We start from the raw sequence: 10,133 nt of genomic DNA on the forward strand, positions 1-10,133 counted from the left end.
ATGTCGTTTGGATGTATGTCCCTGTCCAAATCTCATAGTGAACTGTAATCCACAATGTTGGAGGTGGGGCCTGATGGGAGGTGATTGGATCATGGAGGCATATTTCTCATGAATGGTTGAGCGCCATCCCTCTTGGTACTGTCCTTGTGATAGTGAGTGAGTTCTTGTGAGATCTGGTTGTTTAAAAGTGTGTAGTACCTCTCCCCTCACTCTTTTGCTTCTCCTCCCACCATGTAAGGAGGTGGTTCCCCTTCACCTTCTACCAAGATTGTAAATTTCCTGAAGTCTCCCAAGAAACTGAGCAGATGCCAGCATCATGCTTCCTGTTCAACCTTCAGAACTGTGAGCCAATTAAATTTCCGTTCTTTATAAATTACCCAGTCTCAGTTATTTCTTTGTAGCAATGTGAGAACAGATTAATACAGCTATCTTCTCAGTCAGACACCTATACCGGGCAGCAGGGAGGAAGCAATATTCTCAGAAGATCCCATAAATCAGGCCTGAACAAAGCCAGATATCTCAGAAAGATGGAGGAATCTTGCCCAAGACAATGCTGAGAAGCATCTTTCTGGGTCTTTGGGCCCTTTGAAGTTTGGAGCAATGTGTACAGCAAGAAGCCTGGGAGGCTGTTTCTGCCTCCTCCTCCACCTGTCTGTCCTCCAGCTTCTTGGACATTCAGGGGCTCTCAGAAACTCTGACTCCAAGAACACATAGCTGGAGAAGACCCTGATTCTCACCCAATCTCACTGGGCACTCTCCCGCTGTACAGATGGCAAAACCAAGGCCCCAAGAGGGAAGCCCCTTGTCCAACATCTCATGGCAGACTGTCTCCGGCATGACTGACCTTGCAGATACGCTCCTGGGTGCTTTCAGTGAAAATTCAGCTTTCACCCATGCTGGGAGTAGGGGTTAGGGGAGACGAGTGATGTCTGTGTGGCAAGGGGAATGAGCAGAGGCTCAAAGCCCACCTCCCCAAGCCACAGACTTGCTGAGTGACTCCCCTGGGCCTCGGTGACCCATCAGTGAAACGAAGGTGATGATCTCGCCTGGGGTGCCCCGCGTGCCGTGGCTAAGTGACAGAGAGCAGTGGGCAGTGTTGGTCCTTGTATGGCTAGTAGAGCAGAAAGCGTCTTCAAAGACTGATTTTAGCGTGTCTGGAATCTTGGGCATTCCTGGATTGCCCCTTAACTACCACCTGTACTGTTAGTTACTTAATACATTTCTTTAAAATAACTTAAATCAAAGTATTTTAAGGGAATATGAAACATTACTTGTTATGATGTACTACACACACACACACACACACACACACACACACACACACACATATATATTTTTAAGATGGATCTTGCTCTGTTGCCCAGGCTGGAGTGCAGTGGTGTGATCTTGGCTCACTGCAACCTACACCTCCCAGGTCCAAGTGATTCTCCTGCCTCAGCCTGCCAACTAGCTGGGACTACAGGTGCATGCCACCATGCCTGGCTAATTTTTGTATTTTTAGTAGAGACAGGATTTCTTCATGTTGGCCAGGCTGGTCTTGAACTCCTGACCTCAAGTAATCTGCTCGTCTCAGCCTCCAAAGTGCTGGGATTACAGGCATGAGCCACCACTCTCGGCCTAGTTATATATATTTTTTCTAGCACTACATAAAGTAAATTAAAAGTATCCAAACAAAAAAGTTGGATCCCAGAACGCCTCCAAACCTAGGGCATACCCCCGGCAGCACGCATGTTGTACTTAGTTAAACATTGATCTCATCCTGTCCTTGCTTCCTGCATCCCATTGTAAACTCAGGTCCAGAGAGGAACAAGGATAGAACTGAAGTCACAGAGAGAGTTGGCCACAGGGTGGGTGCTAGAGTCTAGACACCTCCACTGTTCCCACCATTCCAAGACAGGAGCCCTTGCTGAAAGAAGGAGCCAGGGCTTTTCCTGTTTCCAGATATTTGCATGTCCTGTGTCCCCACCTGGAAAGCCCTTTCCCCTCAATTGTCCCAGGCCAACTCCCATTCATCCTTCAAAACTCAGTGTAAACAGTCACTTTCTCTGGGGAGCATCCCTGGCAGGCAGAGCAAGTCTGTCTCCCTCATGTGACACCCCATCCCAGATTATAATGACCTGTTTGGGAATCTTTCTCCACACTGAGACAGGGAGGCCCAGGTCTGGTTCATCTCTACCCTGAATGTGCTCCCTGGGGCTGGACACCCAGGAGGCTCCAGGCAGCACTGATTAATTAGGGAAATCTGAAAACAGTGGAGCCTAGAGCCCTGGATCAGTCCTGTCTGGGTCCCAAGAGGGACAGGGCCACCAGGCTGGCAGCTTGTCCTGAGTGATGAACTAGTTCAGTCAGGGCCCCCATCACTCCACTAGATACATTTCAGCTATGGAGAAAGAAGTTCAGGGGCTCACCTGGGTCTGTTGCTTAGCAACAGGAGGCTGTAAATGACATCGTTCCTGACACTTTAACTAACCCCTCCATGGCAGGCGGAGGATAATGAAGGCAAAGGCAGTGAGACGGAATTGAAAGCCAGACTCAGGAGTGAGGCAGGTTCTGGGAAATATGGAAACCTGCAGCAGGCAGCTGTGGGCCTGGGAATATGGGAGGGGTCTTTGAGACAGTTGGTGGCTGCTTTGTTCCTGGGAGTTCTGTTCAGGAGTCCTGGGCTTACGTTTGCCAGCCTTTAAAGGGGATTTGCTAGGCTTGGTCCCTAATAACAGGTTAATAATTCCAGGGGCACTATGCCTGTAATTCCAGCAGTTGCCACTAGGAGAACAGCAGCAACTTCAAAGGTAGACGACTCAGGGTAGACTTAATTATAAATCTATCAAATCTATAAGTTGGCAGGGAACCTAGTTTAGGAGGGAGCATTTGTTAAGCACCTCCCTACTTTTGTTAACTCACAAGATCCTCATAATAACTCCATGATTGGAGAGGTATTTCCACGTTAAAGATGAAGAAACTGAAAGCTATTCATTCAACAAGTATTTGTTGAGCTCCTCTTATAAGGCAGGTACTGTTGTAGGGTCTGATAGACAGCAGTGAGCAAGACAGATGGAAATCCCTGCCCTCATGGCATTCTAATCAAGGGATAGATAATAAAGAAGAGAAGTAAGTAAAATATATGGTATGTTAGAAAATGACAAGGGCTATGGAGAAAAATAAAGCAGAAAAAAAGATTGAAGGGGACCCAGGGGGAGTGGATACATAGAGTAGTCAGAAAAGGCCTTAGGGAGGGACATTTGAGCAAAGACCAGCAAGAAGTGAGGAGGAAGTTATGTGACGATTCAGGAGCTGTGCATACCAGACAAAGGTCCTGCGGTAGGTGTACGCTTGGTGTATTTCAGGTTTGGAAGGAGGCCAGCACAGCTGCTGCTGTGTTAGAAAGGAAGAAAGCAGAAAGACATGAAGTAGGCCATTGTAAAAACTCTGGGTATTTCTCTGAATAAGATGGGAGCCACAGGAGTATGAGTGTTGAATTTGCCAAATAAAAATACAGGATGGCGGTTAGGCGAGGTGGCTAATGCCTGTAATCCCAGAACTTTGGGAGGCTGAGGTGGGCAGATTGCCTGAGCCCCGGAGTTTGAGATCAGCTTTAGCAACATGGCAAAACCCCACCTCTACAAAAAATATGAATGTGGTGGCATGTGCCTGTAGTCCCAGCTACTCAGGAGGCTGTGGTGAGAGAATCACCTGAGCCCGGGAAGTTGAGGCTGCAGTGAGCCTTGATTGCACCACTGCACTCCAGCCTGGGCAATGATGGGAGACCTCATCTGAAAAAAACAAAATCCATAAAAGGATGCCCAGTTAAATTTCAATTTCAGATAAAGCACATGCAAATATTTTCATATAAGTATGTCCTCAGTGTCGCATGGGATATGCTTATAATAAAAATTATGTGCTGTTTATCTGAACTTCAAATTTAACTGGGCATCTTGTATTTTATCTGACGAACCAACATGGGAGGGTCTTGAGCAGAGGAGTGACATGGTATGACTTGCATTTCAAGTGGATCTCTGTGGCCAGTGTGTGGTACACAGTCTGAGGGGTGTTATGGTGGAAGCTAGAGGCCCTGTGAAGGGGTCGTTACAAATAATCCAGGTAAGAGATGATGGAGATTTGGTGCAAGGCAGTGGTGAGGGAGGTGGTGAGAAGAAGTCAGGTTCTAGACACATTTTACAGGTAGAACAAGCAGCGCTTCCTGTTGGATTAAACGTGGGGTGTGAAAGAAAGAGGTGTCAAAGCTGACTCTGAGGTTTTGGGCCTGAATAACTGGAAGGATGAACGAGTCATTTACTGAGATAAAGAAGGGTAAAGAAGAGTAGATTAGTGGGGAAGAAAGGGGAAACTCAGGGGTTCAGGTTTGGGCATTTTAAGTTTGAAATGTTATGAGGCATTCCACAGGGAGATGTAGCATGGGATGCTCTACTGGTTAAATAGTGTCCCTCTAAAATTTGTGTTTACCCAGAACCTGTGAACGTGACCTTATTTGGAACTCAGGTTTTTGCAGATATAATGAAGTTAACACGAGGTCAGACGGGATTAGGGTGGGTCCTAATCCAATGACTGGTGTCCTTATAAGAAGAGGGAAATTTGGGCATAGAGAAATACACAGAGGGAAGATGCTGTGAAGACACTAACACCATGTGAAGATGGAGGTGAAGACTGGAGGGAAACATCAAGCCTAGGGATGTCAAGGGTTGCTGAGATCTGCTAGGACAGATCTAGAGGTCTGGAGGAGGGGTTCTGGGTGGGGCTATGACTTAGGGGACATCAGGGCACAGATGATATTAATGTATTTTTTAATTTTTTACTTTTCTTGAGACAGAGTTGTGCTGTGTCACACAGGCTGGAGTTCAGTGGCACAATCGCGGCTCACTGCAACCTCCTTCTCCCGGGTTCAAGCGATTTGCCTGCCTCAGCCTTCCAAGTAGCTGGGATTACAAGCACGCACCACTGTGCTCAGCTAATTTGCTGTATTTTTAGTAGAGACACGGTTTCACCATATTGGGCAGCTGGTCTTGAACTCCTGACCTCAAGTGATCCACCCACCTCGGCCTCCCAAAGTGTTGGGATTACAGGTATGAGCCACCACACCCAGCCTGACATTAATATTTAAAGTCATAGATTGGATAAGATTACCAAAGCAGTGAAAGTAGATGAAGAGGAGAGGAGGACCAAGGACTGAACCCTGGGGCCCCAGACTGAAGAGGTGGGAAGTTAAGGGGTAGACAAGGAAGGGTACAGAGAAGCAGCTGCTGGTGAGGTAGGAGGAGCACCAGGCAAAGGCAAGTGGAGAAAGTGTTTCCAGAAGAAGAGCATGATCCATTGTATCTATTACTGCTTTAGGGGCCAGTAAGATGAAAACAGAGGACTCACCATTGAGCGAGCAGCCTAAAGGTCATTAGTGACTTTGGTCAAGGCAGTTTTTGAGGGGTGGGGGGGGATTAAGCCTGACTGGAGTGGGCTCAAGAGAGAATGGAGGCCCTGGCAGGCAGATCACTTGAGTCTAGGAGTTTGAGACCAGCATGGATGACATAGTGAAACCCCGTCTCTACAGAAAATACAAAAATTCGCCAGGTATGGTGGTGCGTGCCTGCACTCCCAGCTACTCAGTATGCTGAGGTAGGAGGGAGCCCGGGAGTTGGAGGTTGCAGTGAGCCGAGATTGTGTCACTGCACTCCAGTCTGGACACCAGAGTGGGACCCCATCTCAAAATAATTAAAAACAGAGAGAATGGAAGATTCTTCCTTTTCTTTCTTCTTCATCTTCTTTTTCTTCTTCCTCTCATCCTCTTCTCCCCTCTCCTCCCCCTTTCTCCTCTCCCTTTCCGTCCCCTCTCTTGGAGGTGCCAGCATTACCAGGGACTGAGGAAACAGCAGGACCAAGAAGGCGGCAGCCTGGCTGGAGACCATGGATGTAGGGGGCCATGGTCACAGTCATCATGGTTGGGGTATTGTTTGCACACAGGAGACTGAGCAAACATTGAGGGTAATGGGAGCCAGCTCCCCCTCCCCATCTAATCAGTACCCCAGTCCTGCCAATTGCCCCTCCATAATCTTGTGATCCTCACGCGGTGTGCCTCTACACACATATTTACTGCAGTTCTATTCATTCATTGATTTAACAAATAGTTTTGAGCCTGCTACTGGCTGCTGGATGGAGATCTTAGGATATAGCAGTGAACGACACACAGTCCCTGCCCTCATCGGACTCACATTCTAGAGGAAAAGATAGACATTAATCCAAGAATCACACAAAGAAGTGTTAGATTTCCACAATGATAGGTGCCTTACAGAAGAGGCTCCTAGGGCTTTTAGCACATAATAATGGGAGTTTGACTTGCATTGACTTGAGAAGATAACTTTTAAGTGGAGACCTAGTGGTGGAAGTGGTAGGAGGTAATTAGGCAAAGAGCCAGAGAGAGTGGCCCAGGCAGGGGACACAGGTGGCCAAGGTCAACTGGGCTTGGGAGTTGGGGGTTCACGGGACATGTGAGCAGGGCAAGGTTAGGGAGGAGGAGTGGTGAAGAAGATGAGGCCATGTGCTGGGTGTAGCGGCTCACGCCTGTACTCCCAGCTACTTGGGAGGCCGAGACAGGAGGATTGCTTGAGACCGGGAGTTTGAGACCAGCCTGGGCGACACAGCAAGACCCTGTCTCTACAAAAATAAATCAATAAATAAGGCCAAAGGATGAGCAGAGCCCAGACCATGCAGGACCTCATAGGCCATGATAAGGAGTTTGGTTTCTTTCTAAGAGCACTGGGAAGCCAGCATAGGGGTTTAACCAGGTGCAACATTATCTGGTTTGTAATCTTTAAACAATTTTTTAATTGACACATAGTAATTGTGCATATTTATGGGGCATTAATGATGTTTTGATACATATAATGTATAGCAATCAGATCAGAGTAATTAGCATATCCGTCATCTCAAATATTTATCATTTCTTTGTGTTGGGAACATTCAATATCCTTCTTGCAGTTATTTGAAACTAATACATTATTGTTAACTCTAGTCATCCTATACTGGTATAGAACACCAGAACTTATTCTTGGTATCTAGCTGTAATTTTGTATCCTCCAGCAAAACTCTCCCTATCCCCACCCCTTTAATCCTTCCAAGCCTCTGCTAGCGTGTGCTCTACTTTTTACTTCTATGAGATTAGCATTTTTTAGCTTCCACATATGAGTGATAACACGTGTTTAATTTTCTGTTTCTAGCTTATTTCATTTAACATAATGTTTGTATTCTTAAAAGAGTCTGGCTGATGTCTGGAAAATGGATTGTAAGAGTGTGAGAGTGGAAGCGAGGAGACCAGAGAGGTAGTTTTTGTCGTGTAAGAGAGACAGGATGCTAGCTGGACTAGGGCATTGGACATGGTGGTAGAGAGGAAGCAGGAGACAGAAGTGCTGGGATGAGTGGGATGAATGGTGTCTTGACTGGTGGGGAGGGTACGTTGAGGAGTCAGGCTTTGGGCTTAGTAGCAGGGTGGCTAGTGGGGCTGATCCCCAAGAGCCCAGAAAACAGGGAGAGCAACAGGCTTTGGGGGCTAATGGGGCATTTGATTTGAGGCTTGCTGCAAAATGTCCACATGGAACATTTGAGCAAGCTATTGATTGTGCAGATCACAGTTCAGACTAAAGCAGCGACATCAGCCTCAACTTACCGGTGGCAAGCATTGAACAAGTCTAATTTTTACTTGCCTCAAGGCGCACATGAGAATGAACTGCCCAGGAGAAATGACCTCAGGCTGGATCAAGCAGAGAAGGTGTCATGGAGGAGGTAGGACTGGAGCTGGGTCTTGAATGATGGGAAGGATTTGAGGAAGGGAAGGGAGGGTACACCAGGCAGCATGAACAAAGGCCCTGAGGTGAGAATAAGCTTGGGGCATGCTGAGGGTCACAGAAAATGCGGAACAGCCCATTTTAGGTGATGGCCACCTCTATGAAGGCAGGCAAGGAGGGAAGAGGTCCAGGAAGGGAGGTCAGGAGCCCTCAGAGTTCCTCATAATGTTCTAGTGCTTAAGCTGTGTGCTGGGCAGATGAGCATTTGTTATGTGATTAACTCTATTTTCTTGTTCTTAGATAGAGTCTCTCTGTCACGCAGGCAGGCTCATTGCAACCTTTTCCTTCCCGGCTCAAGCAATCCTCCCACCTCAGCATCCTGAGTAGCTAGTACTACAGGTGCATGCCACCATGCCTGACTAATAAAAACAACTTTTTTTGTACAGATGTGGTCTCACTATGTTGCCCAGGCTGCTCTCAAACTGCTGGACTCCTGTCTCCTTCGGCCTCCCAAAGTGCTGGGATTACAGGCATGAGCCACTGTGCCTGGCCTGATTGACTTTCTATATAAATATTTTTTGTTTTGTTTTGTTTTTGGGATGGTCTGTCATCCAGGCTGGAGTGCAGTGGCGTGGTCTTGGCTCGCTGCAACCTCTGCCTCCTGGGTTCAAATGATTCTCCTGCCTCAGCCTCCTGAGTAGCTGAGATTACAGGCACGCACCACCATGCCCAGTTAATTTTTGCATTTTTAGTAGAGACGGGATTTCACCATGTTGATCAGGCTGGTCTCGAACTCCTGACCTTGTGATCTGTCCACCTTGGCCTCCCAAAGTGTTGAGATTACAGGCGAGAGCCACCGCACCTGGCTGGTGGACTATATTTTGTATAGTTAAGATCATTTTTTATAATTCGTGGTCTAGAGGGATGAATAGAGGGGAGAGTAGAGAGGGGTCTCTTAGGCTTGAGTTTACATTGTTTACATTGCAGCTTCCTAATGGTGTGACTGTGGGCCTATGGATAAGGGACTTCATGCATTTGAACCTCTTTTGTTCTGTAAAATGGGCGTGAAGAATTCTTACCTCATCATCTCTCCTTCCCTCCCTCCTTCCCTTTCTTCCTTCTTCACTCCCTCTCTTTCTCTTCCTTCTTTCTGAAAAATATTTACTAAACGTCTACAGTGTGGAAGGCCCTGCACAAGGTCCGAGAGATATGCTCCTTTATGGTACTTACAGTCTTGAGAGGGACAGACATGAATCAACTAAATACATGAATGCACCACTGCAGACAGTGATGAGAGCTATGAAGACAACAAACAAGTGCTTCTGTGGTGGAGAATAAACAGATACCGAGACAGGGTGGCCAGGGAAGGTATTTCAGAGGAGATGCGAAGGAGTCTGTCTTGGAGGGAGTGAAGACAGAGGGGAACGTGTCAGTCAGAGGGCACAGTATGAGCAAAGGTCCTGAGGAGGGAAGCACAGGGGAGCTTTGAGTGTTGGTGTTAGCAGTGCAGCCAGCGAGGGGTGGGCAAGGGGGAGAGAGGCATGGCAGGAGAGGCTGGGAAGACATGTGCATTCAGGAACATGGGCTTGCAGAGCACGTAGCATGGTGCTTTGTGTGTGTGCTCAGGAAATGCTGGTGGCCTTTCTTCCCACCCCTTCCTGGGGGCCATGGCTAGGGTGACAAATGGATGTCTGAGGGCAGAAAGGGGGCTTGGAGGCCTGGGAAGCCTCTAAAGAGCACCTATTATAGCTATGACAATGAGTCTAATGCCTTACTTCCTCCCCAGCATGCCCCAATTGTACGTTCCCACTCTTTACCGTATTACCTTGCAGTGCCCTCCCACTGTGACTTGAGTGGACATTGCTCAGCCATAGGACTTGCTCTGGCCAATGAGATGACAGCAGCGGTGCATCAAGCAGGGGCTTGATAAGCACTTCTGTGGTTGGGCTTGCCTGTTTGCGCCTCAGCTACTGCCACAAGAACATGCCTAGCGTAGCCTGCTGGTCCTGGGAGGAGGAGGTGGCAGAGCTGAGCTACCCCAGCCAAGACAACCCAGCTGACCCAGACTTGCAAGTTAATTAAATGCTGTTTGTTGTTTACCAGGGGGATTTTTCTGGCTGTTCTGTGTGCAGCACTCAGTTCCTTGCTCCAGTGGGGCCCATGGATGCCGGGTCTTTTCTGCCTTCACCCAAGCCCAGGAATACTAGAAGAGAGATGGTTGGGCCAAGCCCAGGATTCTGACCTTGGACCTGCTGAAGCCTCACCGTAGGCACCAGGAAAGCCCTTCTCCATATGGGGTCTCAGTTTTACCATCCATTTAATGAAACATCTGGCCCTGATTGCCAAGGC

At 47.8% G+C, this 10,133-nt stretch overlaps 1 long non-coding RNA gene across 1 annotated transcript; it reads right to left on the minus strand.

Annotated features, from left to right (window-relative positions):
- Positions 1-6,076: 6,076 nt before the first annotated feature.
- LOC108519828 (uncharacterized) lies at positions 6,077-9,890 on the minus strand. The gene is made up of 3 exons (XR_001882737.1): positions 9,602-9,890; positions 8,864-8,973; positions 6,077-6,218 (listed from the first exon to the last, which is right to left on the minus strand). It is a non-coding gene; the product is annotated as an uncharacterized LOC108519828 (long non-coding RNA).
- Positions 9,891-10,133: the final 243 nt, after the last annotated feature.

This window comes from Rhinopithecus bieti, unplaced genomic scaffold, assembly GCF_001698545.2.
Source record: "Rhinopithecus bieti isolate Rb0 unplaced genomic scaffold, ASM169854v2 scaffold_38981, whole genome shotgun sequence".
Lineage (NCBI taxonomy): Eukaryota > Metazoa > Chordata > Mammalia > Primates > Cercopithecidae > Rhinopithecus > Rhinopithecus bieti.